The following is a 27,344-nucleotide window of genomic DNA, read 5'->3' as shown; positions in this document are numbered from 1 at the left end:
AATGGAGTACGCACCACACTGGCTTTCAAGGATTATATAGGCGGATTTAAGCTGAATAAATAGGACCAAATTAGTCATTGTTGTTATAAAGGGTACCAAGATACTGGTGAAGAGATTATGTTGATTTATGAAACAATTAGTGTCCGCAGTTTATGATTCGAGACGAATAATAACCTCCATTCACTGGATTTAAATTAAAAATTATGTTTCTTTTTAATTTGGCCCTAATTAATGAGACATTGCTAGAAATTTTGTTCACAAGAAATAACAAAATAGATGTCAGATCTTGAGTTCAGTCAGTGACCGATTGATTGGGTTTCGTTCAAACTAATTTATTTTGTAAAAAAAAGTAATACAAAAGCACTCTCAGCCGTACAAAAAAAAGTAGGGCAACGCGCAAAGGCGAGTTTTACAAATAATTTAATTAAATTTGAGTACCTTTCATCCGACCGGAAAACTAAAAAGTTTCACGACCGAAACGAACTTCTGTAAAAGATAAGGAAAGAACTATATAAGGGAAAGGTACAGAATCTGTGCTTCGGTATTCAAACCGCGTGATTCCACGTTATGAATATAAACTTGATATATAGTGTGTTCGGCATCTCATAAATTCTTGTTGAATTATCTATAAGTAGTTTAATGTTGGTGGTATTTTAAGGGAGGCTGGCAGACGCGGCCTGAATAACATGAAGTGATAATGTGTGAATTACGAAGATCGATGTTTGCGATGTGTTATGGTATTCGGAAAGTGATGCGTGAAGCTTATAAATAGCTGAAAGGTATCAGTATAATGTGAGTGTGGAAAGATAACTTGTACATACATTCAGAAAGTATAATTTTCTTTTTTGGTATTTTGCATTTGGGTTTACAAAGTAATGCAAGCATGTTCGCAAAACAAAACGAAAGTAAATCTCGGTCATAAAGTTTCTGAAACTCAGATTTAATGTAATAAACCTCTTCCTCCAAATAAATCAAACCGGGACCGTTGTAAATAAATACAATTCCTCGTAAAATAATTTCCGTCAGCTGAAGCAAATTAGATTCGACGTTGAATTTACTTAACGCTCAAGAATAAAGTCCGGTAAAGCTCTAACGAACTTGCACAATCTTTGGACTTGTGTCTAAGTCTATGTACCATCTTTGCATTCTTGCCGCAAGACTTAGTTGTTTGCCGACCGCCGCTGACACGGACTTTTTGTTCGGCCACTACCAAGGAAGGTGGGATCTAAATTGTAAATGCTGTTGGCTGCAGGTATTTCACCGAGACTAACAAACGAGCTTTGTCGTCTTCACTTTGCATAACTTTATTGCATCTCTCATGCATTTTTTGGTGGACGTAGAATATATTTACTTGTACAGCGACTTTGAGAACCAATTTATATGCTGAGAAAAAGTGTTGGGGTGTCTCCACTTATGTATTATCTCTATACTACAAAAAGTGTTTTAATGATTGTAAATTCAATGAAGTGTTTTTCACTTGTTTTCTAACAAAATAATCTATTGACAAGTCACTCACGCATTGTTTAAGGGCTGCCGGCCGGGGGATGGCCTCTTACTACATATTTTATTAGTTACAATTTCCAAACATAATACATTATATTACTCAAATTCAAACTAAATGATGAAACCTCATCTTGCATAACAGGCAACCCTCAGTATATTGAATCAGGAACGATAATATTTACTGGGCGCCTCCAACAATATTCAACTAAAGCTCTACCTATTCCAATTACTGTAGTAATTGGTCTTCGCCACTCTGAATGGGTCTTGCGAATGTGCCAAACTGATAAGAGGTCAATTTAACACCAAATAGGGTCTGTTTTCATGACAATTGGGACTCTTGTCCCATCTTGAAGGAACTGTGATTAAAATTACTTTGTGTTATATAGCTACATACCTACCAAATGTCCTATGTATTTCAATACCTAGTCCAAGCTTTTTTAGGGGTCGAAATGGAGAAAACGGAGTCCTAATACTGCCACTGTGTGTTCATTCGTCTGCCACAAGTGTATCTCATGAACCGTGACAATTAAAATTCTCACAGGTGATGTTTGTTTGTCCTAGTCCCCAATAAAGAATCGAAGTAAAGCAATTAATAAGGTCATAAATTTGATGCGTGACTATCATTACGAATTTGTTATTCTTAACCAATTTATAAGAAACAAATAAGTGTTGTGAGTTTCACTAAAGCTTGACCAGTTATTTTTATATTCGTGCCCATCAACATTATGAATTCGAACAGGCTATCCATTTCCCCGTTTCCCAAGGGCAATTTCTAGATACAAGAAACCATATTTCAGGTAGGCCGGTGTTTACGTGGATTCCGAAGGTTTTCGTCAGAAAAATTGGCAACGTAATTCATTCCCAGCCCGATGGGGCCGTGGTCATTTCTCTCTGCCAATCACACCTTCACTAGAATTTATAGAAACTGGCTCCGAACAGTTTTTCTTTTCTGTATTCCGATGTTGTGTGATACCTTTTGGTGGAGTGATAAAGAAGGGTCCCTATGTGTAAGTGTTGGCTATTTGTTTTCTTTTATAACGTTACGTAACAGGAATTCGATCAGTGGGAAATAGAAGATACTTTTTTCTTAAACTAATAATTTCTGATGGTTAGGTATTTTTTGCTTGTAACAAAAATCCAGTCAATTTCAAGTCAAATTCGCATCAATTAGAGTTTCGTAGAAATATATTATGCTCGAGACAAACATAGTGGTTCAATATAATTGGTCACCCATGAAATTCAACCTTTGCTTAACCTCGATGTTAATTTTAAGTATTTGTTGCCTAAGCAGCAATTGAAATACTTAATCTAAAAAAACTCTTGCTGTAACGGCTCATGCGATAAAGCTGGATGGCAGAAGGACGGACTTACAAAGCCTCAGTAATAGGGTTCCGTTTTTACCCTCTACCCCAAAAAGTGTAATCTAAATTGCGTACCATATATTAAACTTGTAATTTTATGTATCCCTAGGGATCTGTCGTAATTCAGTGCTAACTTACCGTAATAACTAATTGGCCAGTACAAATTCATATACAATGTAAACTGGAAACTTCACTAATTACTAAAGTGGGCAGTGTCCAGAATGTTAGATGATTTAGTTTGCAAAACACATGTTGAGGTTGTAAAGGGTTTGACTACCTCGTTGTAATCAATTAGCAACGTCGTGTGGTAAGTAAGTATAAGGGTTAATTTACCCTGTTATTTTGAACAAACTGTTTTTAAATTTTTCATTGAAACGAAAACTTAGATTTACCAAAAAGTACTGTAAATTTAAACAAACTTTTTACCAAAGAATTTGATTTGCTAAATCCCACACAAATAAAAAATAGATTTTAAATTGAAATAATGTTGTTTATTTAATAGTATATGTGCAAGCATTTTAATAATATAAACGTACTTTTGTTTAAACTTTCCAAATATTAAAAAAAAATCCATCTTATTCAAATCAAATTAAGATGCCTTTTAAGAACTTCAACAAAAAGTAATTCAATTTGGAATCAAAACAAAAGCGCTCGTACTTCACAATGTAAAATAACTAGGAATAATGTCCGCATTTGGTTCAAATTGAGTCACAAAGCAAACTGTACGTCTCCGCTCAACTTAATGGAAAACTTCACAGGTTGCGCACAACTTCGTTACATAATATATAATGAAGTTAGGAATATCATTGAAATACGGATCACCTTTTAATTCATGTTATATTGGTAGTCAAAAAACCTTCAATTACAGTTAGTACTTTAAATACATGATATGACGAGGTATTTTACTGTTCTTTTACGGTAAAATTAAAAATACTTTACACGTTTTTACAAACCATTAATTATGCCTGTACTGTACGCTCCTGAACTGTTGTTTTTTGCAAAAGAGAGACGTCAATACAAGGAACTATATTACACCATCACTTTCAATCATCAATACCAGCGTTGATATTTTTCCTCGCTGCAGAAAACCAAGACAGGGAAAATTGCCACTGCCATAATAAAACCCTTTGTCTTAACTCTCAAACCAATTTAATTCGAAAACAAAACAAAAGCCTGTTACCCTACGAATTTCGACTCCTTTTATAAAATGGTTTTCATGAGAACTGTTCAATAAAACAAACCACGGAATCCAATTTCTAACAGTGGTCTAAACCGAAACGAGATCCCCTGTGTAAGGTATGTTTAGACATTTTGAAATATATATCTATCACTAATGGCATGTCCTGTATAGTAGCCTACATGTTAATTGTCATCCTGTTAGCCTAGATTCTTCATGGATAACAATAGGCCTTTGATATTTTGTAATCTGAAACTGGAATTAGTAGAAAATGAACAATATCTGAAGCTGATGCATCTTACCGACCCAGTAGACGATTTTAAATCAAATATCAACGATCGGTCGCCAGAAAAAGATTCGTTCACAAAATTTACGACATTTGGTAATAAAATACGATGCTACCATTATCTTACCTATTCTACGTACACACCTTTAGACATGAAAACTAGTGTGATTAAAAACAAATATTGAATTACATTTTCATTTCATTAATATCTAACACCGAAAAATCATTTTCTCCTCTTCCCAAGCCCTTGAAAAAGAAACCTTGACATTGCTTTTCTAACATAATTTGTTATTGGGAATTATGTGCACGTATCCAAAGAATAACTGAATGGTGTGTAATCAGTGCGGCGCTGTTGACATTGATGTGTGATTGTCGTGTTGTCAAGGGCAGCAGTAAGTGGCGGCCGCACGCGACTCCACCCTCCATTACCGAGTATTCAATAACTGGGAACTGTTTGCTTAGTGGATTGCCCTGATTTTATTACATGCTGATTGTAGATTCTTTTGTGTCTTAGATAGGTGATTGACGTATTTTCGAATATATTATTTTTAATTGATGTAATGTTTCGGTTTCACACTCAACTGGAGTCCTTAATCATGAGCTGATGAGGTAGCGCCGGCGGGTCCGGTCGAGAGTAAAAGAAAATAGAATTTTACTCTCTTTCCTGCCCACTATATAAGCAAATCATCAACATCCTAACCTCAAAACGCGCTCGTTGAGGCCAAGCAGCCCGTGTATTAAAATATATATTCTGAGAATTTGAAGTATAACATGGGACGCGTTAAAATAACGTCACTACTAAAAATATTTAAAAATTGCTACTGGTGAGCAAAAACAGCATCGTCCAAAACCTTTCACGATAAAAACGGAATTGTTGTATGGGATTTGTATTTTCGTATAAAATACAAATTACTTTAAACGGATAAAATAAATAGAGTAAAAAAACAGAAAATAGTCGATATTGGCGATCGGAACAGTTGTGGCCTTTTACGAATATTGAAAGTTCAGGCTCGGCACGTGACGGCGGACCGCGGCGCGGGCTTTTAGTGATATTAGCTCTCCATGTTTGTTTGCAAGAAAGAATCCATTGCCCGGCCATTTCATTGTTTATTTTTGTTTACAGATTACTTTCCTTTGGTGTCGTCAACCGAATGGGCTTATAGGATTATGTAGGGCTCCTAAAAATAAGTGCTGGAATACAAGATTTAAATTGTACAATAAGGTTGAGGCTTAGGCATACAAGTGTACATAATACAAATTTAATTGATAAAAAAAAAACATAAAATAATATTATAAAAATAAGGACTTCTTAAGAATGCACAAGATATCAAATTCTATTAATATTTGTTATCAAACACATGGATACCTTAAATAAAAATAAACTCACAACTGTCGATACTAAAGAAATTTAGAAAACCTTTTCACTTATCTATACATATAATAAAATTGTAGAAAAGCGAAAACTGTACATTGAATATTTTTAAAAAAGAAGAATTGCAGGGTGGTCTTCTAACGATTCCGATGCCAAAAATATAATTTTTAGAATTTTTGTCTGTTTGTCTGTTTGTCTGTTTGTCTGTTTGTCTGTTTGTCTGTATGTATGTCCGGAAAGATCTCGGAAAGTACTGGATAGATTTGATTCAAATTTTCAGAGAATATCACCAAGAGGTCCGGTCAACATACTTTTTACTTATTATCTCGCTTTTCGTTACAGGGGGTGAGCAGGAGCCTTTTATATCTATAAACAAATATCAAATTATCTCATAAACTACTGAATACATTTCATTCAAATTTTGCATGAACCTTATCGTACACATGATACAACAAATATACAAAAACCAAAACGCTACTATGCAGGAGGCATGAGCAGTAAAGTTTTAAATTTTTGGACTCACCCGTAACATCGTATAATACAGTTATGAGGTGTATTTTTACCCCATTGAGTAGTAGGCAGCACGGTTATCAATTTACACAAAAAAACATCACGCTATTTATCTTAATACTTTTGACAGAGCAATAATAGGATTTTTCGAAAATAAATCATTTTCACAAAATTAGTCATTTTATTCTCTTTCAAGTCTGGTATAGGCCTACCGCGACTATCTCACAAATAAAATAAAAGAAACATAAACTAATACGTATTTTTTATGCAATTGTTACCGTAATCCTTGAAAGAAAGGAACTTAAATTATTTTTATTTTTATTGATGTACTAAAAAAAACTCAAGTTCAAATGTGGAATGCCGTAATATGATTTTGTATATATTTACGATAGGTGTATATACCTATGTTTATAGCTCGGTAATGTTGGTGATGCTACTCCAAGATCAAAACATTCGTAGTGACACTCAACCCAAAGTTGCAAGTAGTTCACATTGATCTCATCTATAATGATGCATAACAAAAAATTACTGAACGACACAGTTAATTATTACCTTGGTTCATCTGTAACAACAAGCAACAATTTTTTTTCTTAAATTTCATAAAAAATAGGCCAAAAGTATTTCGGATAAAAAAGCCCAGAAAACTTGCATAAAAACTGCATAATAGGTATGCAATGTGAAAGATCTATAAGACCAAAGCTATCAATGAATATACATTATGTATCTATTGATAGAATAATGTCTACTGATACCTGGGATTTTTCAATATTTTAACGATTTGATCGGTCTACATCCGCCATTATAGAGACCGCACACGTGGTCCTTCCAAAAATTCCTTTAACAATTTATTGTATTCTCTACTTATTTAAAATTTTCTTCTTTCGTAGCCTGGTAAAAACAAGGGAAGGAACGAGACTGAACAAGTCTCTGAGATCCCTAAGCCGACGAGGATTAGGAACATATTTTTGGAAATTTCCCCATTAAGACTGATAATAGCGTGTAGCACTTACATCCGTCATACAATGTCTGGAAAATTAATTTTGGCTGTCGGTATCGACAGCGTAAACTCATAACCAACCTCATGTAGTCTTTATTTAAGTTCCATTTATGCAGTAGGGATGACGGTAGGTATTTTACTTCAATGATCGTCAGGTATGTTGACGAATAAAATACGTTATTTTTCTTTGTAAATTGGTACAGTAAATAGAACTCATGCACATGAAGTCACTTTTATGTTCATATTTTGCTTTGTCGTAACATCACAAATTACACATATCCTATACTTTAGATGTGTGTCATTGTCAATTTTAAAAATGATATTTTTTTAATATCACGCTATTTATTTATCAGCAATTTAAAGGCAAATCATGATCAAAACACCAGGGGGCCAAGATAACACGTTTACCAACTTTTTTATTTTGGATTTATTCCAAATGTTTGTGAGGAAGACCAGTTTTAATATTAAGAGGACAATCAAACATAGCGTGTTTCAGGAAACCGTTTATCTGGGTGCAATTTTGCAAAATCTTATATCTTATGACACTATGTAAAATCCACAGTTACCGAGCCCGACTCTCACTTCACCAGCTCCGTCCACAAAAATAATTTGACATCTTCTTTATATAGTCAGAAAACATCGTGTGTGAAAATAACAACTGTCTGGCTATCACTGTTCCTGAGAAACAGCCAGGTGACAGATAGACAAACGGACACCGGCGCCTCAGTAATATGGTTCCGTCTAGCAATTTCAGGTGTAGGCCGTCCCAAGAACAGACGTGCTCGAAAATCATAACCCACCCAATAAGTAAATGGAAAATTTCGAAAGTAAAACATTTTTAGCAGAAGTGCTAAGACTAAGTTATACCTTCTGTTATTTTTTCCTACTTGCACCCCCCCCCCCCCCATTTTTAAACGGCTCGATTTGTCAAACATGTCTAAAAGATAACTAAAATAGTTCAATTCGTTCGGAAGCTATGATGTCACAGACAGACAGGCAGGCAGATATGTCAAAGTTATAAACCCTTATTTTTGGGATTAAATAAAAAAAGTCATTAAAACAGCTGTGAAATATTTGACACCAGGATAGTATCGTAAACGATGAAATGTGTTTGATAGTTTTTGGGCCGCACAAGATTCATTATAATTAAGAAATAAAAAAGCAAGCTTAAAATATAAAAAAAGTGTTTCATTTTCAATATTGCATTACATTTTTACTATGATCGTTATTATTAAACTTCATAGTTTTTCACATCTTGACAATCACGCAGACAAAGTCGCGGGCAACAGCTAGTCAAGTAGTATAAATTAGAACCTTCGTAATAAGTTCAACTTCGCAATTTGCATTTGGATAACTTCTGGGTAGTTCTGGTAGAATTAGTGAGTTTCCTTGCTACTTATTAGTTTAGGTTGTCAAGGGCGGAAACATTTGAATAAATTAATTATTACCTTTCTGGCCTATTAAAATGTAATTGACGAGGCAAACGTGGTGTTTTATTTAAAAAACATCAATAAATTATTATAAATATCGCGACGAACGCACGTATCTAACTATGAGAAAAATAAACTAAAACATATTACTAATAAACTAAAGAATATAATAAAATTATCTCTCATAGAAGCCACGCTGATAAAATTACGTCATTACAATAATGACTACCTACCGGAGAATTGATAGATGGGTAGTAAGTGGCAAAAGCCTTGCTTCTCGCTCCATATTTTTCGTTCGGTAATAGCATCTCGTCATATCAGCCTGTCTTGAAAGGAGGAGCCATTTTCCTCAATAATGGGTCACATAGTAAATCTGATGAATCCTACGGCGGCGTGATGGGTCCGCACAGGATCCATCTTGCAAACTAATGGGCTTATGTCTTTGATCCAAGATATTACCTGTCGCCTATCTTCGCATTGTAAGCAAGATATTCTATTACGCAGGCCATAAAAGGATTCACAGAAAATAATTTGGGAGAAATAAATTACAAAAGTTTGCCAATTACTTCAAGTGCTAATAAGTTTATGGTGATTAATCTTTCTGGCGTGTATTTACTTGGGGAACTTTGGAGTAGGTTAACTAGCTTCTTAGAGAGTTTGAGGTAAACTGGTGTATTACAAAAAAAGACATTTATCAACAAGTAGGTAACAACAAAACGTACAACAGAATTCAATTAAAAACCGTAGTTTTATAAATTGATTCAATTTTATTTGACCAAATGACAGCTATTCCAGATTAAGCGAAAGCAGAATTTACAAAATAGGTTAATCCAGTCCGAAGTTCTGAGGTAACAAACACAAAAAAAATACCGATGAATTGAAAACCTCCTGCTTTTTAAATTAGTTGAAAATCATGAGACCTTGTATTAGAAATCTTAAGGAACAAATATTTAGTTCGGTTTAGTCTAGTATTCTGTGTAGTTTACTTCGGGAAGCAGAATTCACGACGGGGATAAAACCGCTGACACAAGACCAGCACTTCTAGAAGCCGTAAATCTTTATGTGTGAGATTTAAACGTGGGCAACTGGGCACTGTTTCAACGAAATCGACCAACGACGGTTATCGACAAGAACCTTTGGCGTACCGAAGTGTAGGTGTTTCGTGATATTGAATTTTATAATTCTTCGTCTTAACACTTGCAAAAGTATTTGACTAAATTGAATAATATAAATCTGTTTTGTCCGTCAGACAGATTTCCATAAAATATTGGTTACATATTTCATTTTATCACAATATCATTAAAAAGTAAAGAAGATTAAGAACAAGATGTGTTGTGTATGGTAATGAGGGCTAAAAACGCTTGGCAGAAACAGGTCAGTGATGTTACATCAGTGATTTTAAATCACTGTATTCCCTCGTTTTTTGAACAGGAAATGTATAATTTGGTTGAATTTTATTCTTCAACGTCTGCTTAAATTTTTATTTTCAATTTGCCGTAAATTGAAAATAAAAAATAAAACAAATTTGTATAGAATTTTCCTAGAAACGTGTTTAGAGCGGCCATCTGAGCGAGCTACAATTTGCTCGGCAAATGGAGGTACCTCATAAATTCTAGTTGACAATATCTATACATATAATAAAATTGTAGAAAAGTGAAAACTGTACATTGAATATTTAAAAAAAAGAATAATTGGAGGGTGGTCTACGAACGATTCCGATGCCGAAAATATGATTTTTAGAATTTTTGTCTGTTTGTCTGTTTGTCTGTATGTATGTCCGGAAAGATCTCGGAAAGTACTGGATAGATTTGATTCATATTTTCAGAGAATATCAACAAGAGGTCCGGTCAACATACTTTTTACTTATTATCTCGCTTTTCGTTACAGGGGGTGAGCAGGAGCCTTTTATATCTATACACAAATATCAAATTATCTCGTAAACTACTACATATATTTCGTTCAAATTTTGCATGAACCTTATCGTACACATGTTACAAGAAATATACAAAAACCATAACGCTACTATGCAGGGGGCATGAGCAGTAAAGATTTAAATTTTTGGACTCACCCGTAACATCGTGTAATACAATTATGAGGTGTATTTTCACCCCATTGAGTAGTAGGCAGCACGGTCATCAATTTACTCAAAAAACATCACGCTCTTTATCTTAAGACTTTTGGCAGAGCAATAATAGGATTTTTCGAAAATAAATCATTTTCACAAAATTAGTCATTTTATTCTCTTTCAAGTCTGATATAGGCCTGCCGCGACTATTTCACAAGTCAAATAAAAGAAACATAAACTAATACGTTTTTTTATGCAATTGTTACCGTAATCGGTACATTCTTGAAAGAAAGGAACTTAAATTATTTTAATTTTTATTGATGTACTAAAATTACTCAAGTTCAAATGTGGAATGCCGTAATATGATTTTGTATTTATTTACGACTAGCTGTTGCCCGCGACTTTGTCTGCGTGATTGTCAAGATGTGAAAAACTATGAAGTTTAATAATAACGATCATAGTAAAAATGTAATGCAATATTGAAAATGAAACACTTTTTTTATATTTTAAGCTTGCTTTTTTATTTCTTAATTATAATGAATCTTGTGCGGCCCAAAAACTATCAAACACATTTCATCGTTTACGATACTATCCTGGTGTCAAATATTTCACAGCTGTTTTAATGACTTTTTTTATTTAATCCCAAAAATAAGGGTTTATAACTTTGACATATCTGCCTGCCTGTCTGTCTGTGACATCATAGCTTCCGAACGAATTGAACTATTTTAGTTATCTTTTAGACATGTTTGACAAATCGAGCCGTTTAAAAATGGGGGGGGGGGGTGCAAGTAGGAAAAAATAACAGAAGGTATAACTTAGTCTTAGCACTTCTGCTAAAAATGTTTTACTTTCGAAATTTTCCATTTACTTATTGGGTGGGTTATGATTTTCGAGCACGTCTGTTCTTGGGACGGCCTACACCTGAAATTGCTAGACGGAACCATATTACTGAGGCGCCGGTGTCCGTTTGTCTATCTGTCACCTGGCTGTTTCTCAGGAACAGTGATAGCCAGACAGTTGTTATTTTCACACACGATGTTTTCTGACTATATAAAGAAGATGTCAAATTATTTTTGTGGACGGAGCTGGTGAAGTGAGAGTCGGGCTCGGTAACTGTGGATTTTACATAGTGTCATAAGATATAAGATTTTGCAAAATTGCACCCAGATAAACGGTTTCCTGAAACACGCTATGTTTGATTGTCCTCTTAATATTAAAACTGGTCTTCCTCACAAACATTTGGAATAAATCCAAAATAAAAAAGTTGGTAAACGTGTTATCTTGGCCCCCTGGTGTTTTGATCATGATTTGCCTTTAAATTGCTGATAAATAAATAGCGTGATATTAAAAAAAATATCATTTTTAAAATTGACAATGACACACATCTAAAGTATAGGATATGTGTAATTTGTGATGTTACGACAAAGCAAAATATGAACATAAAAGTGACTTCATGTGCATGAGTTCTATTTACTGTACCAATTTACAAAGAAAAATAACGTATTTTATTCGTCAACATACCTGACGATCATTGAAGTAAAATACCTACCGTCATCCCTACTGCATAAATGGAACTTAAATAAAGACTACATGAGGTTGGTTATGAGTTTACGCTGTCGATACCGACAGCCAAAATTAATTTTCCAGACATTGTATGACGGATGTAAGTGCTACACGCTATTATCAGTCTTAATGGGGAAATTTCCAAAAATATGTTCCTAATCCTCGTCGGCTTAGGGATCTCAGAGACTTGTTCAGTCTCGTTCCTTCCCTTGTTTTTACCAGGCTACGAAAGAAGAAAATTTTAAATAAGTAGAGAATACAATAAATTGTTAAAGGAATTTTTGGAAGGACCACGTGTGCGGTCTCTATAATGGCGGATGTAGACCGATCAAATCGTTAAAATATTGAAAAATCCCAGGTATCAGTAGACATTATTCTATCAATAGATACATAATGTATATTCATTGATAGCTTTGGTCTTATAGATCTTTCACATTGCATACCTATTATGCAGTTTTTATGCAAGTTTTCTGGGCTTTTTTATCCGAAATACTTTTGGCCTATTTTTTATGAAATTTAAGAAAAAAAATTGTTGCTTGTTGTTACAGATGAACCAAGGTAATAATTAACTGTGTCGTTCAGTAATTTTTTGTTATGCATCATTATAGATGAGATCAATGTGAACTACTTGCAACTTTGGGTTGAGTGTCACTACGAATGTTTTGATCTTGGAGTAGCATCACCAACATTACCGAGCTATAAACATAGGTATATACACCTATCGTAAATATATACAAAATCATATTACGGCATTCCACATTTGAACTTGAGTTTTTTTTAGTACATCAATAAAAATAAAAATAATTTAAGTTCCTTTCTTTCAAGGATTACGGTAACAATTGCATAAAAAATACGTATTAGTTTATGTTTCTTTTATTTTATTTGTGAGATAGTCGCGGTAGGCCTATACCAGACTTGAAAGAGAATAAAATTACTAATTTTGTGAAAATGATTTATTTTCGAAAAATCCTATTATTGCTCTGTCAAAAGTATTAAGATAAATAGCGTGATGTTTTTTTGTGTAAATTGATAACCGTGCTGCCTACTACTCAATGGGGTAAAAATACACCTCATAACTGTATTATACGATGTTACGGGTGAGTCCAAAAATTTAAAACTTTACTGCTCATGCCTCCTGCATAGTAGCGTTTTGGTTTTTGTATATTTGTTGTATCATGTGTACGATAAGGTTCATGCAAAATTTGAATGAAATGTATTCAGTAGTTTATGAGATAATTTGATATTTGTTTATAGATATAAAAGGCTCCTGCTCACCCCCTGTAACGAAAAGCGAGATAATAAGTAAAAAGTATGTTGACCGGACCTCTTGGTGATATTCTCTGAAAATTTGAATCAAATCTATCCAGTACTTTCCGAGATCTTTCCGGACATACATACAGACAAACAGACAAACAGACAAACAGACAAAAATTCTAAAAATTATATTTTTGGCATCGGAATCGTTAGAAGACCACCCTGCAATTCTTCTTTTTTAAAAATATTCAATGTACAGTTTTCGCTTTTCTACAATTTTATTATATGTATAGATATAGATAGGAGTATATACCTATGTTTTTTAGCTCGGTAATGTTGGCGATGGTACTTCAAGATCAAAACACTCGTAGTGACACTCAACCCAAAGTTGCATGTAGTTCACATTGATCTCATCTGTAATTATGCATAACAAAAAATTACTGAACGACATAGTTAATTATTACCTTGGTTCATCTGTAAAAACAAGCATAATTTTTTTTTCTTAAATTTGCATCATTACATAGGCCAAAAGTATTTCGGATAAAAAAGTCCAGAAAACTTGCATAAAAACTGCATAATAGGTATGCAATGTGAAAGATCTATAAGACCAAAGCTATCAATGAATATACATTATGTATCTATTGATAGTTTACTGATACCTGGGATTTTCAATATTTTAATGATTTGATCGGTCTACATCCGCCATTATAGAGACGTGGTCCTTCCAAAAATTCCTTTAACAATTTATTGTATTCTCTACTTATTTAAAACTAGCTGTTGCCCGCGACTTTGTCTGCGTGATTGTCAAGATGTGAAAAACTATGAAGTTTAATAATAACGATCATAGTAAAAATGTAATGCAATATTGAAAATGAAACACTTTTTTTATATTTTAAGCTTGGTTTTTTTATTTCTTAATTATAATGAATCTTGAGCGGCCCAAAGGCTATCAAATGTTTGAATCAAACACATTTCATCGTTTACGATACTATCCTGGTGTCAAATATTTCAGGTCTGTTTTAATGACTTTTTCTTATTTAATCCCAAAAAGAGGGGTTTATAACTTTGACATATCTGCCTGCCTGTCTGTCTGTGACATCATAGCTTCCGAACGAATTGAACTATTTTTATTTAAACGTGAATTATGTGCGAGATTTGGTTTAGACATGTTTGACAAATCGAGCCGTTTAAAAATGGGGGAGGGGGGGGGTGCAAGTAGGAAAAAATAACAGAAGGTATAACTCAGTCTTAGCACTTCTGCTAAAAATGTTTTACTTTCGAAATTTTCCATTTACTAAAAATTATTATTGTACTGTAACCAAAGAGGTAAACCAGAACCATATTACTGAGGCCCCGGTGTCCGATTGTCTATCTGTCACCTGGCTGTTTCTCAGGAACAGTGATAGCCAGACAGTTGTTATTTTCACACACGATGTTTTCTGACGATATAAAGAAGATGTCAAATTATTTTTGTGGACGGAGCTGGTGAAGTAAGAGTCGGGCTCGGTAACTGTAAATTTTACATAGTGTCATAAGATATAAGATTTTGCAAAATTGCACCCAGATAAACGGTTCCCTGAAACACGTTATGTTTGATTGTCCTCTTAATATTAAAACTGATCTTCCTCACAAACATTCGGAATATTTCCAAAATAAAAAAGTTGGTAAACGTGTTATCTTGCCCCCCTGGTGTTTTGATCATGATTTGCCTTTAAATTGCTGATAAATAAATAGCTTGATAATAAAAAAAAAATCAGTCCCCCTTTTTTTTTAAATTGACAATGACAGAAATCTAAAGTATAGGATATGTGTAATTTGTGATGTTACGATAAAGCAAAATATGAACATAAAAGTGACTTCATGTGCATGAGTTCTATTTACTGTACCAATTACGTATTTTAAACAAAGAAAAATTACGTATTTTATTCGTTAACATACCTGACGATCATTGAAGTAAAATACCTACCGTCATCCCTACTGCATAAATGGAACTTAAATAAAGACTACATCGATACTGACAGCCAAAATGAATTTTCCAGACATTGTATGACGCATGTAAGTGCTGATAGCTACACGCTATTATCAGCCTTATTGGGGAAATTTCCAAAAATATGTTCCTAATCCTCGTCGGCTTAGGGATCTCAGAAACTTATTCAGTCTCGTTCCTTCCCCTGTTTTTACCAGGCTACGAAAGAAGAAAATTTTAAATAAGTAGAGAATACAATAAATTGTTAAAGGAATTTTTGGAAGGACCACGTCTCTATAATGGCGGATGTAGACCGATCAAATCATTAAAATATTGAAAATCCCAGGTATCAGTAAACTATCAATAGATACATAATGTATATTCATTGATAGCTTTGGTCTTATAGATCTTTCACATTGCATACCTATTATGCAGTTTTTATGCAAGTTTTCAGGGCTTTTTTATCCGAAATACTTTTGGCCTATGTAATGTTGCAAATTTAAGAAAAAAAAATTATGCTTGTTTTTACAGATGAACCAAGGTAATAATTAACTATGTCGTTCAGTAATTTTTTGTTATGCATAATTACAGATGAGATCAATGTGAACTACATGCAACTTTGGGTTGAGTGTCACTACGAGTGTTTTGATCTTGAAGTACCATCGCCAACATTACCGAGCTAAAAAAGGTATATACTCCTATCATAAATAAATACAAAATCATATTACGGCATTCCACATTTGAACTTGAGTAATTTTAGTACATCAATAAAAATTAAAATAATTTAAGTTCCTTTCTTTCAAGAATGTACCGATTACGGTAACAATTGCATAAAAAAACGTATTAGTTTATGTTTCTTTTATTTGACTTGTGAAATAGTCGCGGCAGGCCTATATCAGACTTGAAAGAGAATAAAATGACTAATTTTGTGAAAATGATTTATTTTCGAAAAATCCTATTATTGCTCTGCCAAAAGTCTTAAGATAAAGAGCGTGATGTTTTTTGAGTAAATTGATGACCGTGCTGCCTACTACTCAATGGGGTGAAAATACACCTCATAATTGTATTACACGATGTTACGGGTGAGTCCAAAAATTTAAATCTTTACTGCTCATGCCCCCTGCATAGTAGCGTTATGGTTTTTGTATATTTCTTGTAACATGTGTACGATAAGGTTCATGCAAAATTTGAACGAAATATATGTAGTAGTTTACGAGATAATTTGATATTTGTGTATAGATATAAAAGGCTCCTGCTCACCCCCTGTAACGAAAAGCGAGATAATAAGTAAAAGTATGTTGACCGGACCTCTTGTTGATATTCTCTGAAAATATGAATCAAATCTATCCAGTACTTTCCGAGATCTTTCCGGACATACATACAGACAAACAGACAAAAATTCTAAAAATCATATTTTCGGCATCGGAATCGTTCGTAGACCACCCTCCAATTATTCTTTTTTTTAAATATTCAATGTACAGTTTTCACTTTTCTACAATTTTATTATATGTATAGATTTTCTTCTTTCGTAGCCTGGTAAAAACAGGGGAAGAAACGAGACTGAATAAGTTTCTGAGATCCCTAAGCCGACGAGGATTAGGAACATATTTTTGGAAATTTCCCCAATAAGGCTGATAATAGCGTGTAGCTATCAGCACTTACATGCGTCATACAATGTCTGGAAAATTCATTTTGGCTGTCAGTATCGATGTAGTCTTTATTTAAGTTCCATTTATGCAGTAGGGATGACGGTAGGTATTTTACTTCAATGATCGTCAGGTATGTTAACGAATAAAATACGTAATTTTTCTTTGTTTAAAATACGTAATTGGTACAGTAAATAGAACTCATGCACATGAAGTCACTTTTATGTTCATATTTTGCTTTATCGTAACATCACAAATTACACATATCCTATACTTTAGATTTCTGTCATTGTCAATTTTAAAAAAAAGGGGGACAGAATTTTTTTTTATTATCAAGCTATTTATTTATCAGCAATTTAAAGGCAAATCATGATCAAAACACCAGGGGGGCAAGATAACACGTTTACCAACTTTTTTATTTTGGAAATATTCCAAATGTTTGTGAGGAAGATCAGTTTTAATATTAAGAGGACAATCAAACATAACGTGTTTCAGGGAACCGTTTATCTGGGTGCAATTTTGCAAAATCTTATATCTTATGACACTATGTAAAATTTACAGTTACCGAGCCCGACTCTTACTTCACCAGCTCCGTCCACAAAAATAATTTGACATCTTCTTTATATCGTCAGAAAACATCGTGTGTGAAAATAACAACTGTCTGGCTATCACTGTTCCTGAGAAACAGCCAGGTGACAGATAGACAATCGGACACCGGGGCCTCAGTAATATGGTTCTGGTTTACCTCTTTGGTTACAGTACAATAATAATTTTTAGTAAATGGAAAATTTCGAAAGTAAAACATTTTTAGCAGAAGTGCTAAGACTGAGTTATACCTTCTGTTATTTTTTCCTACTTGCACCCCCCCCCCTCCCCCATTTTTAAACGGCTCGATTTGTCAAACATGTCTAAACCAAATCTCGCACATAATTCACGTTTAAATAAAAATAGTTCAATTCGTTCGGAAGCTATGATGTCACAGACAGACAGGCAGGCAGATATGTCAAAGTTATAAACCCCTCTTTTTGGGATTAAATAAGAAAAAGTCATTAAAACAGACCTGAAATATTTGACACCAGGATAGTATCGTAAACGATGAAATGTGTTTGATTCAAACATTTGATAGCCTTTGGGCCGCTCAAGATTCATTATAATTAAGAAATAAAAAAACCAAGCTTAAAATATAAAAAAAAGTGTTTCATTTTCAATATTGCATTACATTTTTACTATGATCGTTATTATTAAACTTCATAGTTTTTCACATCTTGACAATCACGCAGACAAAGTCGCGGGCAACAGCTAGTTTTCTATATATAGGTAGTTTGAAAGAAGTGTGGTTAGGTTTGGGACTAAATCAATATTTGTACAGTATATTCTATTCCTGTTAATTTTTTCCCTAACAAATGAAAAGCCTAGTAAACTAGACAATTTATAGGATCTAAAAACTAATGAAACTTTTTTGGTTCAAAGTTAAATGTTACCAAAATAAAAGGCGAATTCAAAAAGTTGCATAAAATATTGTTAAAACTAGTATACTGTGCCAAATTCAGGAACTCTTATAATAAAATACACTGACAGTTTTTTTCCAAAAACTATTGTTATGCTATGCAACGAATGAATTTATTCTAGTAAATTTTCGTTTATTTTAGCTAATTGTGTAAAAACGAGATACATAAATAAAACATTTATTTTTATTTTTTGAAAACTACTCCCGCGGTAAGGTATTTTATCCTTGTGTCGCGGGGGTTTTACAAACATACAAATCACATGCACAAAGACACCCAGACTTAGAACAAGTATTTGTGGATCACACAAATGCTTGTCCTACGCGGGGATCAAACCCGCGACAAGACGCGCACAGTGGGTTTGGCGTGGTAACCTCAACCACTCGGCTATCCGTGTAATATGCACTATACATGCATTAAATGTTATTAATCTTGAACTATGGTGCGGAACCCAGACGACGATTTTCTTACCCTCTAACTTAACCAGTATAAGTAACTGTAGCTCAGGATATACTGGTTAAGTATATCCTGAGCCACATAATGTACATGAATCGTACAATTGTTATGTCTCCATAATCTGTCACGCGTCAAGTAAGATAGCTTTATCCCTAATTCCCTTATCCCTGCAATAACTTGTCATTGTCAATGATGAATTGCAATCAGTAATTATTCAATGGCGTGTCTATGTTAATGATGGCACGCATCAATACGCCAATTTACATGACAGAGCAATGTTACGAGGTGGTTAACATACATGATCTACTGTTTGCTGAATACTTCCAGTGGTTTTCACTATTGACAATAATGGTAATTGAATTCTCTGGTTGTTATACATGAAACAATTTAACTACAATTTTTTCGTGACAAATATGTATATAAAACCGGTAAAGGGCAAGTCTTACTCGTGACACGGCTTCAATAAAATTGTCTAAAGAAAATTAAATCGGTGAGAATTTTTTTAGTTATGAGATGCAGACATGCAGGCTGCATGAGAGAGGCAGACAGCCCGATGACGGTAAAACAGACTGGCAGTGATTGTGATAATAACCCATTTTAAACGAGAAACGAAACCTAAATAACTTCCACAAGTTCAAAAACCACATTAAAAACTCCTCATCATCGTACATGATAGTATAACTGCACTATACCTATATTTAAACTACACGTGTCTTGTTGACGAACACTTACGTCGTACAGTTAACAATGCGCCAGAATTGCTGCAATTAACACAGAACTCACATGGCAAGGAACTGGACTTTGTCTTTGCTTTGACGTAATCCACAGCTGCACTGGTCCCTTTACAACGAGGGAAGGAAGTGTTGTAATACCATTTGTTTGGGTACAAGGTGTTTAGACGGACAGTGTAGATAGAGCTTTTAATTTGTAAAAGGGTAGAGTGTGAATTTCTGAGACTTTATATGAATCATGTATTTACAACCTTTATCACTGGTGTGATACACATACCAATGATAAAGGTGTTATCACCGGGCATGACGCAATTTGTAGCTTCGATTGAGCCTCTATCGAACTGAATCGTTTTTTTATAACTTTCAAATCAAAGGCTCAGAGAACGCTTAGAATTAAAACAAGCATTTATTCTGAGCCCCGGTGTCATGTGCATGTAACTTTGAATACTCAAGCGACACAAGGATTAAATTCAATAGCATCGGAAAGTTTCTCAAAAAAACGGCATTGTGTATCCCATGCAGGGTTCGAATGTTGGACGACGCGATCAGTAGTCATACGCGTAAACTGTACACATACGTTCAGTCACACACCTACATACAAATATTATATTTACGTATATTACCTATTAAAATTGTGTACCTACAATACATTTCTGCTGACTCCCTCGAGAAGCAAGCGTGATACCTACGTAACTCATGTAACTCTCAATTGTAATTGTGACTTGAATATTCATGATGTTGGCACACTTGGAACATCCTTCTAACACCAGGTAATAGAATTTACGAATGAATGACATTACATGAAGGTTTGGATAGCATTGTGACTTCGCGTAAAAAAAATTAGCTTTTTTAATGGAATACTGAAATGGCGAGTCCGACTCGTTCAGTCGGACTTGTATCACTTTCGTAGTGTGCAAATATGTTGGGAAAAACTAAGCAAAACAGTTGGACTCCCACTCTCCCAATTTTGTGATCAAATAAGGGACTAAACAATTCTTAACCTTGATTTTTTTTTTCTTGTAGAACGTCACCAGGAGTACATCATCTGCTAATCCTGTTAAGCTATCACGGTTCATGAAATACAATCAGGCGGCAGACAAACGGGTACAAAATCTGGGAACCCGTTTTTACTCAATAGGTACTGATCTTAAAAGAATAGCTAAATGTTATTAAAAATCCTTTAACATTTAAACAGGGGACCAAGCAGCAAGTCGCACTCTGTGTATTTAGAGAATGTTTGCCTCTGATAAGAATACAAAAAGTCTAAAAAAACATAAATACTTTAGTCTTAGTCTATACTAATCTATATATCTATACTAATATATAAAGCTGAAGAGTTTGTTTGTTTGTTTGTTTGTTTGTTTGAACGCGCTAATCTCAGGAACTACTGGTCCAAATTGAAAAATTCTTTTTGTGTTGAATAGACCATTAATCGAGGAAGGCTTTAGGCTATAAACCATCACGCTGCGACTAATAGGAGCGAAGATACAATGGAAAATGTAAAAAAAACAGGGCAGGTATAAATCATAACTTATATCTTCTTCTACCCACGGGAACGAAGTCGCGGGCAACAGCTAGTACTAATATATAAAGCTGAAGAGTTTGTTTGTTTGTTTGTTTGAACGCGCTAATCTCAGGAACTACTGGTCCAAATTGAAAAATTATTTTTGTGTTGAATAGACCATTCATCCAGGAAGGCTTTAGGCTATAAACCATCACGCTGCGACTAATAGGAGCTAAGATACAATGGAAAATGTGAAAAAAAACAGGGCAGGTATAAATCATAACTTATATTATAATCTTCTACCCACGGGGACGAAGTCGCGGGCAACAGCTAGTTTTAAATAAGAACGATAGCCTGGAAAAGTGGAATGTGGGCGTATATTAACGAAATACACACCTCCGTCTATTCAAAATTAAACTTTAACCTTTAAAATGAATATATTAAATGGCTTTTTATTTTACGAGCAACAGACACTCACAAAAAGAATTCACATCCAATTTACATTGAAAGGTGTAAGAATCTCATTATGTTAAGTAATGATATCCAAACATGCTTCCGTCACATCACGTCGAGATGTTTGTACGTCGTTATTTTATTTGTTTCGCAACGCTACCGATAAACAAACAACCAAGCTGGTTGCCCTACCGTTATACAGAATTTCTCAAAACCGAGCCGTCATAACCTCTAATTAATTAAAGACAACCCGTGTCCAAAATTGAAAGACATCTAAAACTTTCAAGTTCTATAGATTTAATATTCCCCTGCGGGTACCAATGTCTAAAAGTTATACTTATTTCAGTTATAGAAGTGAGAGAGCGCTATACACGGTGTCTAGTTTTGTCTCTTTTCCACAACTGAGGTTGTGTTATTTTAAAATGTGATGGTAGCTCCCTGGAGTTGTTTCAAAGGATGCTACCCCTGTCAAAACCACAGACCACTGTACAAGCTTGGTATGTTACACGATCTAATTGAATAGACCCCAATAACTAGCCTTCGGAAGGTAAATATTACGTTGTTGGAATGTCTAATCGAATAGTTTGAGGATAATGTAATGTTGGAATGAAAACAAAAGGACTTGAAATGAACGCCTTTTAATAGTAGCATGGAGGATGGTTATGGTAAGAATTGTTCGCTAGGATGAATACTGAAAATAAATTTGTTTAAAATTGAGACAATGATACGCGCAGGTATATTACACCATCTCCCTTTCACTAAGATAACAGCCTTGTTCTAAGAATGAAAGTAATATAGTGCAGTGACCAAATGATAGCTGAAGGTTACTGCAATAATACGCAGTATATAAATATACGGACATCTTTATAGAAAGACACAGCAAGAGTAAATTGATATCTGGACTACTATTCTTCTTTGACATCTAATTGTTAAAGATAACAGCAATTTTTCCTCCACCTACGTAGAGTAACAACTTGACTGAAAATAAAATAGAATTTGTTGTTTTTAACTCACCCATTTCTAAAACGACAATTATTTAAAGAAAATATACTGAAAGTACGGTTCTTAGGGAGATTTTAGACTAACTCTCTTCTCGTAGTATTGTTAAGGATTCAGTTAAACGACAAATATCGTGAAATGCAAGTGTAAAATGGTTCAGCGGATTGTCACTGGCACCCCACACGAGCCCCTGTCGGGCGCCAGTAACGATCGACATGTAAATATGTTAACACGATGACGTATCCATTCCAGATGTAAATGGTTCCACTTATCATAATGCAAGCTTCACCGTTAACCTGTACATCAAAGGTGTGGATACAATTTGAATTTCAATAAAAGCGCTTATGACGTTAATTGGAATGGAGGCTTTTAAGAACCGCAAAAAAATGTTTCTGACTCAAAAAAGGGTAATATAATAACGCACAAACTGCATTTAAACAAGTAACATATTAAGTAAATATAAATTCTGAAAAATAATTTTGTTTCGTCCTTATAGGTGGAATTTTTAAAATACTCCTAAATTCAACTTCACGTAATCGCATTTATCCGGACTAAAAAATCCACGTCCAAAAGATCTATTGACAGACGCCTCGATAAATTCGTAATTCCGAGCTACCAATTCGAAAATCGGGCCAAGCTAAACTGGCCCAATACCAATCTCGCACGCCTGCAGTCAAAGCTGCAAAGTCAGTGAATATTCAAGTATGGAAAAAGGCCGAATCCCGCATATGAGATAACCCTCAAACAGCCCAATATGATTTTGGACCACTCAACGCCCTTATAAAGGCTTATGAAATTCCCTGCATCAATCTCCGTCAGACTACGCGATAAAATTGCAAAAAAAAAAGTTAAATCATCATAAATCTTCTCGTCACTCGGGATTCATTAGCGTTATTGCTTAACTTGTGTTTCCCTTAACTTCTTTGATAAACAGACTTTTGAAGTCAAGCCTTAGTTTCAATTTATTTCATTGACTTCATCTTTCTATATCATTGGCTACGCAATTTTCGCTTTGTACATCTTCCTACGCATTATATATCAATTATACACGCTTTGACAACGCTAACCATCTTACTTTAAAGATGGTATTAGGTTCTCTGGCTGAATAGTCCTGTTACATTTGCATGCCTAACTCTTTTCATTTACATAAAAGTATTCATATTCCAATATTCAAAGTCGTAAGTTAGCGCCTTAATCTACGTATTCGAAGCTGGCAGACCGCATTATGCAAATTCATTTAATTAATTTAAGTTTAAAAGTAATTAAGCTCGGTTCCCTGCTCAGGTATCGTAAAGTGGATGGTAAAATAAATACTTTTTATGTGACTTTGGAGTTGTTGGGAAAAATTTTTGTAGACACGGATTGGTCTTGTAAGTTAGAGAAATCATTGTTTTAATATGCAATATTTCCTACCTAGTGGTCGTACTTTTAGTGATAGTGTAAATGTGGAAAATCAAATATTATATTTAAGTGGTAACGCTGCGACTTACAGCGGCGGGACGCTAAAAGTACATTTATTAAAATAGTTTTTTAGTTTATCTAAAACTCTACATAACTATTACAGAGAAGCATAGGTGTGAAAATATAAAACTGTTTAACGTATTTACGAGAAAAGTTGTTATCTGGTTAGTAGTCTAGCTCCGAAACTATTTTAATACAATTTACAAGGCGTAAATTACAAACATTTGTACATTTTGGACTTTTGGATGTGTTCAAACAAAACGTGTACTTTACCGCTAAAAGTGAGCGATCGTTACTCAGTTATTCCTATTGTTTATTATGCGTTCCCGTACTTTTTCGTTCACACCGAACCAATATTTTTTAATTACCCCAAGCTAAACTGGCTTCATCGAGGCATGCTCAGAAGGACATGAAGGCTGGTCATTCATTGCTCATGAGAGAGACAAGTGGAGGAAGATTGAGAAGGCTTTTGGCCAGCAGTAAGACATTCCAAACTAGTAATCTAATACATAAATTTCTCGTGTCACGGTGTACGAAAGTGAACTCCGCGGAAACGGCTTGACCGATTCTCATAAAACTTTGTTTGCATATTGGGTAGGTCTGAGAATTGGACAAAATCTATTATACAACCCCTATTTTTGACGATCCACATATGGATTAAACACAACCTTTATTTTAAATACTAAAGTTTTGGATGTTGGGTACAGTTTACACGATACTGTGTACTAAACAAATTTACATAAAGTTCCATCTACTAAATGGGCCTGTACACATACCGCAACAACAAATTACATCCCAAAGTTAGGAGCTATGCGAAGTTGTAAATATTTATGTTTCGTTAAAATACGAGAATAAATTAAGTTTCATGTGCAATATTAGATTCCACTCGAAAAAGTGAAACTTAAAGTACTTTGTAAAAAACTGCATAATTTAAAATTTTAATCTATTAAAACCTTTTTTAAACAGTTGAAAAAAGCAACTGTCAACAGTTGAAAAAGATTTTAAAAGGATCCTTTGATACTTTTGATCCAAAGTTGCCTTTGTAATCTAAGGACCTGGTTTTTATTTCCATCTGTCGAGTGCTTATTAAAATTAATTTTTTATATTGTTAGTTACTGAAAAATATCAATATTTTATTGCTTAGGTATAATATTTTACTATTCCTTATTTCTGTTCCCGTAATGTGGTTCTGGTCATCTAAAAAGCGGCTTTCATACCCAAATGATAAAATACCATGCTAATGTACCCCTGCGTCTGCCACCAGGCTGTATCCCATGAACCTTGATATCTAGAAGGTTGGAATTTTCACAGATGCTGTAGTTATATTGACGCTATAACAAGTAGTTATAAAAATAAAGGTCGAGGTTAAGAACGGTTCTTGCGGTCATAAATTTGACGGATAACAAATAAGAGAAATTTGTACCTCAAATTAATTTGTCACTCAGCGGATAAGCCTTTTTTGCCGATATGAACAGTACCTGACCGGTTATCAGCTATAACGGCCAACAATATAAAACTAAAGAAAAGAAATGCCTCCACACGCAATTCCCATTGACAAACATCTTAAACAGATATGTATACCTAAAGTAACTTACAGTCATACATTTCGCCTTGGAAAATGTCCTACGAGTGACGCTATGCGTAACACGTAACATCGCTATTTATTACTTCAATGTAAACGTCACCACTACACCAGACAAATAACTGTCATGTTGGCGTAATACTTTCCTAATAGATAGCTACGTACATCTGTTTAAATGAAGACTAGGTCCCATAGACATTATAGTGCTTATTACAAAGTAATAAGGACTTACTTAAAAATGTGCTGGAAAACATCGTTAGGAAATCAGTACATATTTTTCCCTGTTACATAAGGACACAAAATAAAAAAAAATGGAAATCCTAAAAGTAATCTATTCAAGGTTACTTCTAAGACTATTTTTTTTATTTTGAGTACTATTTTTCTCGCTTTAAGTATATTATTTCATTATTTAGGTATTTATTGTAACATGGATTATAAAATCAAGCAGTACGAAAACAACCAGACGCAGAAAAAAGCCAAAATAAGTGCTAAAATACAAAACACTGACTAATTTAAAGAGTCAATATAAAAGCACGTGGCTATTACTGATTGAGTGAGCCGTTTGCGATAGCGGTCAACACGTCAGCATCGCTAAACGCTGGCACTCAGCCCTCGACTACATCTCCACACAATTTCTGTTCAGTCTAAATTTAATAAAGTCTCGTGGCTCCCGGTGAGCACGTTGCCGCTGTGTTCACTTAGAAAATTACATAGTTTTTCGCCTCTATTGAATTTGTGTATAATGTTGGTCGCTCAGCGGATTTTATTTTACTTACACTTTATGGAATGAGTATCTTTTATACTTTTTTTAAACTGATCTACAACGTTACGAATTATTGTTATTATTGCGAATACTGTAGATTAGAATAAAACTACTTTTTAGTCACGGATTTTATCGACGTTTCACATTAAAATAAAACTACTTTTAACTCACGGATTTAATCGACGTTTCCTCTGTAACATTACTTAATTTTGAGAAACAAATAACACTCGTGCTTAGTTATTAAAATATTTATATACCCAAACATATAAGACGCGACATAACAAAAATTTGTACAAGGTTGCAAGAAATTTCTACCAGCAGAACCTCAGCATAAGAAGTGGTTGGCAGTCAACAACGCCCATCCGGAGTCCTTAATCATGACACGAAGGGAGGCGCGCGACACGGTCGCTGTTATAAATAATCATAAAACTGCGTCACAAAAGTTGTAAAGTTCACGAAAATTAAAGTAAATCTGATGTGGTTCGAAAATGAGAATTTCAATATTATTTTTTCTTTAAATCCGAATGTCGTCTTCTCTAATAATCAAAGGCGAAATTTGAGTAAAGAATACAATTCCACAAAGGGAAATAAACACTGACAATTTTAATAAGAAAGATATTCAAATGAGAAAGATTCAATTATGAACGTCAGCTGTTCCACCATACGATTTATTAACATAACATTCTATAGAAATACGCAATCAAGATTTCAAATGGAACATTTTACCTGAAATTAAAGCTTTATGTTAATTTACTTTATA

The sequence above is a fragment of the Trichoplusia ni genome, chromosome 2 (assembly GCF_003590095.1).
Source record: "Trichoplusia ni isolate ovarian cell line Hi5 chromosome 2, tn1, whole genome shotgun sequence".
NCBI lineage: Eukaryota > Metazoa > Arthropoda > Insecta > Lepidoptera > Noctuidae > Trichoplusia > Trichoplusia ni.
This window is presented reverse-complemented; position numbering follows the sequence as displayed.